Source organism: Gossypium raimondii, chromosome 6 (assembly GCF_025698545.1).
Source record: "Gossypium raimondii isolate GPD5lz chromosome 6, ASM2569854v1, whole genome shotgun sequence".
Taxonomy (NCBI): domain Eukaryota; kingdom Viridiplantae; phylum Streptophyta; class Magnoliopsida; order Malvales; family Malvaceae; genus Gossypium; species Gossypium raimondii.
In genome coordinates, this window is record NC_068570.1 from 22,813,861 (window position 1) to 22,823,316 (window position 9,456).

General features: G+C 33.7%; 1 non-coding gene across 1 annotated transcript; it reads right to left on the reverse strand.

Moving 5' to 3' along the window:
• Positions 1 to 5,161: 5,161 nt before the first annotated feature.
• Positions 5,162 to 5,268, reverse strand: LOC128042016 (small nucleolar RNA R71). Its single transcript, XR_008197224.1, has one exon. It is a non-coding gene; the product is annotated as a small nucleolar RNA R71 (small nucleolar RNA).
• Between the last annotated feature and the right edge of the window lie 4,188 nt (positions 5,269 to 9,456).

The following is a 9,456-nucleotide window of genomic DNA, read 5'->3' on the forward strand; positions in this document are numbered from 1 at the left end:
TGTTTGAGCTTAGGGCCAACTTGATATCCGCCTTGGTTGAGAGGTGACGCCTAAAGACCCACACATTTCATTTGCCATGTGGGGAGTGCACCATCACTTTAGAATATGTTGCATTGCAACTCGGGCTCCTAGTTGATGGTACTGTGGTTACTGGTTCAAGCAAAGTGATTGAACCTAAGTTGCTTGGATGATCGATTTGTGATAGTGATGTTAAGTTTACCAATTTGAAATTTTACTGGCTAAAGCAAAATTTCGAAACTTTACCGAGCAGTGTCTCTAAATGGAAGAAGATGTACATTGCTCAGGCGTGTATACTAGAGCTGATAGGGGGTACTCATGCTAGACACATTAATAATAAAGTCCATTTGATGTACATGCCTTTGTTGGCTAATTTTCAAGTTGCCCATTTGTACAGTTAAGGTTCAGCAGTATTAGTAATGTTGTACCATAAGTTTTGTCGAACGACAAATCACGATACACAAGAGATAGGAAAGTGCCTCCTGCTTTTGCTATCTTGGGCACTATACAGGATGACATTTTTGGCATCATTGAGTCACCAACAATATGTTTTCCCACTTTTAAATAGGTAAAAAAATGTAAAACATCAAATAAGAAATATTTTTTTATGAAAATATTATCTAACAAGTTTGCTTTCTTTTAGATCGTGTACTTGTCCAGGGATTAGGAAGTCGGAAACCCTCGTTGTGTACAAACAAATGACTAAGACATACGCTGGGGAGGAGGAAATTTTTTTTCAAAATAAAATTATATTCATGTCTTATGATTATTTTAGTTATGTTATTTTAATCATGTCACTATAATCATGTTATTAATTGTGCAGTTTGTGTGGATGTCATATATTGCGTCAGACATTGCGGATGTAATTTCCTAGTTGATTTACCACCATTCATACGTGTGGTGTATTAACTCACCCGTTTTGAATTTTCAACCGTTGAGTGGTACAACGAGGACCAGGTTTTACGACAATCCGGGTGTAAACAAGACGTTCCAAATGTTCCAATCAACTTCAACAATGTTCATGACATTAATAATAGAGGAAAAGATGCAAAGAATTGGACATTAGAGCATTAACAATAGATTGTAATGTAGAATGACATTAACAAACGTTAGACTCTTGTATGGGGGATTTCACGCCCTCGAAACCTGTGTACGTATTTTCATAAGACATGTTATCATTCGTTTGAGTTTCTAAATGTATTCAAAAGATAAAAAAAAAATATAACTATTGAATTACCCATGTTCTCGACTTGTTTACCCCAATCTACATTCTTTAATTCCATGTGAAAATTAACCGCAATGTGGTGGATGTAGTACACGGATCTCCACAGAACACCAGAATTCCTAATGACAACAATTAGCCCATTCGATCAATCGGAAATAATGCAAATGTTTCCTTGTCTAACAACATGCCTATAATGACCCGATTTCCAGTAGTGTCGAAAAATACGATTTCAAAACTCCATTTTCATAAACCAAGCCCATAAATATTAAATAGAGATATTTACAGAGTTAGTGTATAGATGAATTGAAATTCAATTAATTAATTAAGCCGAAATTATGTTTAATTAGGATCCGAGACTATATTGTAAAAATTTAATTGCTATAGATTTTAATTATAAAAATGCTTGAGGACTTAGTTAACAATTATCTAAAGGGAAAAATGGTTAATAAACCATTTTAAATAGGTGTTAGTGGATGGTAATGATGCATGTCATTAAACTTAAGTAATTAAAGGTTAATTAACTAAAACAGGATCAAATTGGTTAATTATGATTAATTAAATATAACATAGTAAAAATAGCAACTAAAGTGGGAAGAAAGATGAAAAATCTTCCTCTTCTTCCCCCAATTCATCAAAGCAAAGAAAGAAAATAAAAGGAAAAGCTTTAGGCAACATTAAACCATCTAATTTCAAGTAAGCCCCTAATCATTTTTATTTGATTATTATGGAAATTGAATCATGGGAGCTTGATTTACTAGCCTATGTACTAATTTGTAAAACTGTTAAAGTTTTAGAAAGTTGCCATTGTTGATTTCTTAAAAACTTAGGTGTGAAATTGACAAGAATTAAACTTAGTTTATGAAAATGACTAAATTGTAAAGCTTAATTGTTAGTTTCATACATTAGGTATTAAATTGAATAAAATAAAAAAATTATGGAATTTCGGTAGGAATAGAAAGTAGAAGGTCCCTAATAAGTATATGTGAAATCTAATTTTAATCTAAAGCTCTAGATTGAAAGTTATGATTGTCCGAGTTTAGGGACTAAATTGAATAAATTGCAAAAATATGTTTGGTTTTGTAATTGAATGTGAATAGAATGGAGTTTAATGTTGTTTATTTATTGAATTGTTATTCTTAGCAAAAGCCGATGCTAGGCCGTCGAGAGAGAAAGGAAATGCGAGAGCTGACAATGAGTGACGCAAGAACTCGTTTTGTATTTCTATAATTCGGGATCAATTTACTTATTGCATATTTGTGGTATTTTGTATAATGTGGAATTGAGGTGGTTATTTGAGTTGAATTGTTATAATTGAGATTGAATATCGAGTTAAATGACTAAATTGAATAGAATTGAAAATAGTGTGACCTAATAGATATATGATATTGGTTTGGAATTGAGTTGAAACATGCTATGTTATATGATGAACTGATGGTGAATTGAACTATATGATGAAAATAGATAATTGGTAACCCTATTAATTGCTCAGGTAGAGTTAGATATAGTTGGCATGCCATAAGATTGATAAAGTTCAGGTTACTTCAACTAGATGTCGATAAGCCATGGATGCATTTTCCTTCAAATGTTCTGATGAATGTTGGACACAACTTTTACTTCTGTTAAACCAATAAACACTGGGCCCAATCTATTTACTTCTGACGTTTCGTTGAGGCACTGGATGCCAAATTAGTGTGTTGGTTGGGATCCGTGTATCTGTTCAGGTCTGATTCATATTAATAAGGGATATAAATTGTGAATTGGTTAAATGATACTCGAAATGATTCAATGTTATGAAATTGTACTACAGGTACATATATACGATATATGATTACAGAAAGCATGTGAAAGAACATACGAACCAATTAAACAAGCTTGAGGGCTGATTTGGAAAGTTAACGAATAAATTGATTCAATTCAAAAATGAAAATTGGATATGATTGAATGTGTTATATTGAAAGGAAATATAAACACTAATGACATTGGTATGATATGCTCATATAGTTTCTTAATTGAGGCAATTTATAATTGATCTATCTGACATAGTTGGTACACTTTATGGCATATAAATGTTGATATGATAAGCCATAAAAGTAACATATTTTTAATCCCATTCTTGATGCGTTTTTGGATGATTTATTATGTAAATTAGTGAATTTGGTGCTCTTAATCCTTTAAATTCATGTTTCTATACTTAGGTGAGCATATGAGAGTGAAAAGAGTGAAAAACAAGCCAAAATCAGACAAAAAGAGTTATTTTCAAGATCCACACGGCCAGGGAATTTCCACATGGGCTGGGCATACGTCCATGTGCCAGCCCGTGTTGATTTCATAACCCGTTTCCCAAATATGCAGAAAAACTCGATTTTTAGGCTTTCTGAGCATTCTAAAGTCTATAAATACCAATTAGAAGAAGACCTAAGGGAGGACGCAGAGAAGATCAAAGAAAATACTTGAATAACACCATCGAAGCCAACTCAAAAGTGGATCTCCTTGAAGATTGAAGATCTCCTTTTAACTTCCTTAGAAGTTTTATTGAATTTCTTTATGTCTTGTGGTTTTTCTAACTTTGAGATGTTTTCATTCGGGATTATAAACTAATCCCCTAAATACTTAGGGGAGATGAAACATTTAATGAATCTTATTATTTAATTTCTATTTTACACGATAAATACTTGATTCTTGTTCTTAATTATGTATGCTTATTTTATGTTTTAATATTTTTGGGATATTAATTCATGTTTAATGTACTTATTTCAATGGAGAAAAAGTCCCTATTTGAGAGTAAATCTAGCATAATTGAGTGGAGTTGCATGCAATCCTAGAAATAGGACAACATAAATCTACATGATTAGAGTCAAATCAAATAGGGGAATTCATAGATCGAGTTAATGCGACAATATGGGTTTTAATTAGAAAGAGATTTCAATTAATCAACCTAGAGTTAGTTGTTCTTACTCTCGAAAAATATATTAACATAATTTAGGGATTTCTATGGATCAAGACACAAGTGAATAAATCATTTAATTCAGATTCAAAATAATAGGTGAAGTCTAAGTGGATTCTTTCCTGGTATTGTCTTTCTCTTTTGTTACCTTCGATTATTTTTCCATTTCATTCTCTGTTACGTTCGTAGTTAAATTAGATTAGTAAATTTAGATTAAAAACAATCACTTCAATTTATCAGCTAAATAATAGAAAAATGATAATTACTAGTACTTTTAGTCCTCGTGGATACGATATTCCCTGCTTACCATAGCTATACTATTGTTCGATAGGTGCACTTGCCTTTGTCGTAATTATAGTTAGTTTAGTGACCATCAATTTTTTGGTGTCGTTGTCGAAGACTAAAATATTAGGAACATCGATTTTTATTAATTTAGCCATTTATTTTTATTGCATTTTATTTTTGCTTTTAGTTTAATTTTTACATTTTAATTTTTCTTTAATTTTGCTTTTGGAAGGTTCCTTTATTACTGAGGAGATGGGTGATAATCAGAATAATCAGCTATCTCCTGTAGTGGTGGCAAATCTTGTAGGTCCTGCTCTTGTTCCTCGTGCTATGTACGATTATGCCAAGTCTAGTCTAATTAGGGCTGAATCGAGTATTGAGAGACATATTATTCTGCAAATAATTTCGAACTAACACCGAACATTATTCAGATGATTCAACAATTTGTTTAGTTCGATGGTTTGCAAGACGAAGACCCATATACTCATTTGGCCAGCTTTTTGGAAATTTGAGATACTTTCAAAATTGTTGGCGTCACTGGCAATGCCATTCGCCTACGATTATTCCGTTTCTCATTGAGGAATAAAGCTAAGCAGTGGTTGTACTCTTTACCACGAGATTCCATCACTACATGGGATCAAATGACCGAGAACTTCCTACTGAAATACTTTCCTCCGGCTAAGACAGCCAAGTTGAGGAACGACATCTCTTCCTTTGTACAGGTTGATTTAGAGACATTATATGATGCATAGGAGAGGTATAAGGATTTATTAGAAAGGTGCCCTCATCATGGGTTACCTCTATGGCTACAAGTTCAAACCTTTTATAGTGGTTTGAATCTCTCAACTAGGCAACTAATCGACGCAGCAGCTGGTGGAACTCTGAACAATAATCGACTTATGAATTTATTGAGGAGATGTCACTGAATAATCATCAGTGGCAAGTCATGAGGACGAAGCCAATGAAAACAGCCGATGTTTTTAATTTAAATGCGATAACCATATTATCAAACCAAGTAGAAATATTAAATAGAAAATTTGATGATTTATAACTTTCTACGTAGGTAAATCAGGTGACACAATGCGGTACAAATGGAGGTGGAATAAATAATCTAGAATATTTACCCTTCAGTCCTAGTACGAAGAATAAACATATCAATTATATGAGTAATAATTCTAGAACTCAAAATAACCATTATAGTAAAAACTATAATGCAGGTTGGAGAAACCACCCAAACTTCGCATGGGGTGATGAAGGAAATCAAAGATCACAACCACTTTCGGGCTTACAACAACCTTATCAGCTAGAGAAGAAGCCAAACCTTAAAGAGATGTTAGCAAAATTTATTTTGGCGTCAGAAACTCATTTTCAAAACACCGAGACAAATTTGAAAAATCAGCAAGCATCAATTCTTAGGCTCGAAAATCAGGTTGAATAGCTTGCTAAATTTATTTCAGAAAAGCAACAAGGTAGTTCACCCAGTAACACCGAACCTAACCCAAAAGAGCACATGAAAGCAGTTATATTGAGGAATGGAAAAGTGTTGGCTGAACCCGAAAAGAATCTACTACAGGAAACTGATAAGGTAAATGATGATGGGGTAAAACTCGAAGAAATTCAGACATCAATGGTTAAAAAATATAAACCACCGATCCCGTATCAGGCCAAGTTGAAGAAAGACCGCATGGATGAGCAATTTGGTAAATTTCTTGTACTTTTTAAACAATTACATATCAACTTACCTTTCGTTGAAGCTATTTCACAGATGCCCCCAAATGCAAAATTCTTAAAAGAGCTATTAACAAATAAAAGGAAGTTTGAAGAACTATCCACTGTGGAACTCAATGAGGAATGTTTAGCTATCCTCCAAAATAAACTGCCAACTAAGCTGAAAGATTTAGGAAGTTTTACTATTCCCTGTTTTATTGGTAGTTTAAATATTGAGAAAGTATTAGCTGATTTGGGTGCTAGTATTAATTTGATGCCTTATAAAATATTCAAGCAACTTGGGCTTGGGGAACCTAAACCCACTAGGATGAGTATTCAATTAGCCGATAGATCTGTTAAATATCCTAGAGGTATTATTGAAGATGTACTTGTAAAGGTATATAAATTCATATTCCCTGTTGATTTTGTTGTGCTTGACATGGATGAGGGTAGTGAGGTACCTTTAATTTTAGGTCGCCCTTTTTTAGCCACTGCTAAGGCTGTCACTGATGTAGGTGATGGTAAACTTGTGCTTAGGATAGGTGATTAAGAGATTACTTCTAAAATCTATGATGCCATACGATTCTCTAGAGAACAAAATGATTCTTGTTATTTTATTGACTCTATTGACCATGTTATTCAAGATTCATTACAGGAAATTATTCATAAGGACACGTTGAAACTGTGTCTTGTTCAAGGAGAAGAGGTAGATGACGATACTACTATGATAAGTGAGACAAAAATTGATTTAGATTCTAATGAGTCTTCACTGAGACAGAATAATTATAAGGGCATTGAGGTAAACGATGAATTAAAATTAAAACCCTCCATTGCATAACCTCTCAAATTGGAACTGAAGCAATTACCAAATCACTTAGAGTATGCATTTCTTGGAGACAATTCTACCTTGCCAATAATTATTGCTTCAAATTTGAAGCCAAATGAGAAAGATGAGTTATTGCAAGTATTAAAGGAATATAAAAAAGCCATATCTTGAAAGATTTTCGATATCAGAGGGATCAATCATTCTTTTTGCACCCATAAAATTTTAATAAAAGATGAGTATAAACCATGTGTGCAAGCTCAAAGAAGATTAAATCCTAACATAAAGGAAGTTGTTAAAGCTGAGGTAATTAAACTTCTAGATGCTGGAGTTATTTATCCTATTTCTGATAGTACTTGGGTGAGTCTTGTGCAGGTTGTCCTAAGAAAGGAGGCATGAATGTTGTAGCCAATGAGAAAAATGAGTTGATTCCAACGAGAACAGTCACGGGATGGAGAGTTTGTATTGATTATAGGAAGTTGAATGATGCCACAAGGAAAGATCATTTTCCTCTACCATTCATAGATCAAATGTTGGAGAGATTATCTGGTAACATGTATTATTGCTTCCTATATGGACTTTCAGGCTACTTCCAAATCCTGATAGCTCCCGAGGACCAAGAAAAAATGACATTTACATGTCCATATGGTACGTTTTCTTATCGAATAATGTCTTTTGAATTGTGTAATGCTGCTACTACTTTCCAGGGTTGCATGCTAGCAATTTTTGATGAACTTGTAGAAGACATTATGGAGGTATTTATGGATGACTTCTCAGTATTCGATAATTCTTTCCACTTCTGTCTTAAAAATTTAAAATGAGTTTTAATGAGACATGAGGAAACGAACCTTGTGCTTAATTGGGAAAAATGTCACTTCATGGTTCGAGAAGGGATTGTGTTGAGCCATAAAATTTCTAGTAAAGGGATTGAGGTTGATAGAGCGAAAATTGAAATCATCAAAAAACTACCTCCCCCTAGTTTAGTTAAGGCTATTCGAAGCTTTTTAGGACATGTTGGATTTTATAGAAGGTTTATTAAAGATTTCTCTAAAATAGCTAAACCTTTAACTAATTTGCTAGAAAAAGATGTGACGTCCAATATTAATCAAGAATGCTTCGAAACATTTAATACTCTTAAGGAAAAATTAATTAATGCCTCGATTGTGGTTGCACCTGATTGGAATTTACCCTTTGAACTGATGTGTGATGCGAGTGATTTTATAGTTGGTGCAGTTCTTGGACAGCGAAGAGACAAACATTTCCAGCCAATCTATTATGCTAGAAAGACTTTGATAGATGCACAGAAAATTACACTACTACAGAAAAAGAATTGCTAGCTATGGTTTTGGCATTCGATAAATTTAAATCATATTTAACATTGTCTAAAGTTGTTGTTTACACTGACCATTCTGCTCTTCGCTATCTTCTAACTAAATCGGATGCAAAACCTCGACTTATAAGGTGGATTTTATTATTGCAGGAGTTTGATTTGGAAATCCAAGATAAGAAGGAAGCTAAAAATCTTGCAGCAGATCACCTTTCACGACTAGAGAATCTCCATCTTAAGGAATTTAATGAGAATGAGATAAATGACTCGTTTCCTGAGGAACAACTCATGGTTATAACCAATTCTGAAGTTCCTTGGTTTACAGATATCACGAATTACCTGGCCACTAACATCCTACCAAAAGGGTTGACACATCACCAAAAGAAACAATTTTTTACCGATGTGAAAAAATATTTTTGGGAGGACCCTTTTCTTTTTCGTGTATGTGCAGGTTAAGTAATTTGAAGGTGTGTTACAAAATCATAAGCGAATAATATCTTGGAACACTGCCACTCAGGACTGACAGAAGGACATTACAGTGGAATTAGGACAACACATAAAACGTTTGAATCAGGTTTTTATTGGCCCACACTATTCAAGGACACTAACAAGTATGTTGCTTCTTATAATAGATGCCAAAGAACAGGTAATATCTCTAAGCGTGATGAAATGCCTCAAACTTATATACTTTCATGTAAAATATTTGACATCTGGGCATTGATTTCATGGGCCCATTCCCTAGCTCTTTTGTTAATAAATACATTCTAGTAGCAGTTGATTATATGTCAAAATGGGTAGAAGCTCAAGCTTTACCTACTAATGATGCTAGGGTGGCAGTTTGATTTCTTAAAAAGTTCTTTTCTCGATTTAGAACACCTAGAGAGATTATTAGTGATAAGGGTACACATTTTTGTAATGCTCAATTTGCTAATGTCCTTAATAAGTATAGGGTGCATCATAGAACAGCTACCCCTTATTACCCTCAAACTAATGGCCTAGTTGAAGTTGCGAATCGAGTACGCATCCTAGAAAAAACTGTGAAGTCAAATATAAAGGATTGGGCGAATAAAAGTAGATGACGCTTTATGGGTTATAGGGCTACGTATAAGACACCCATAGGAACATCT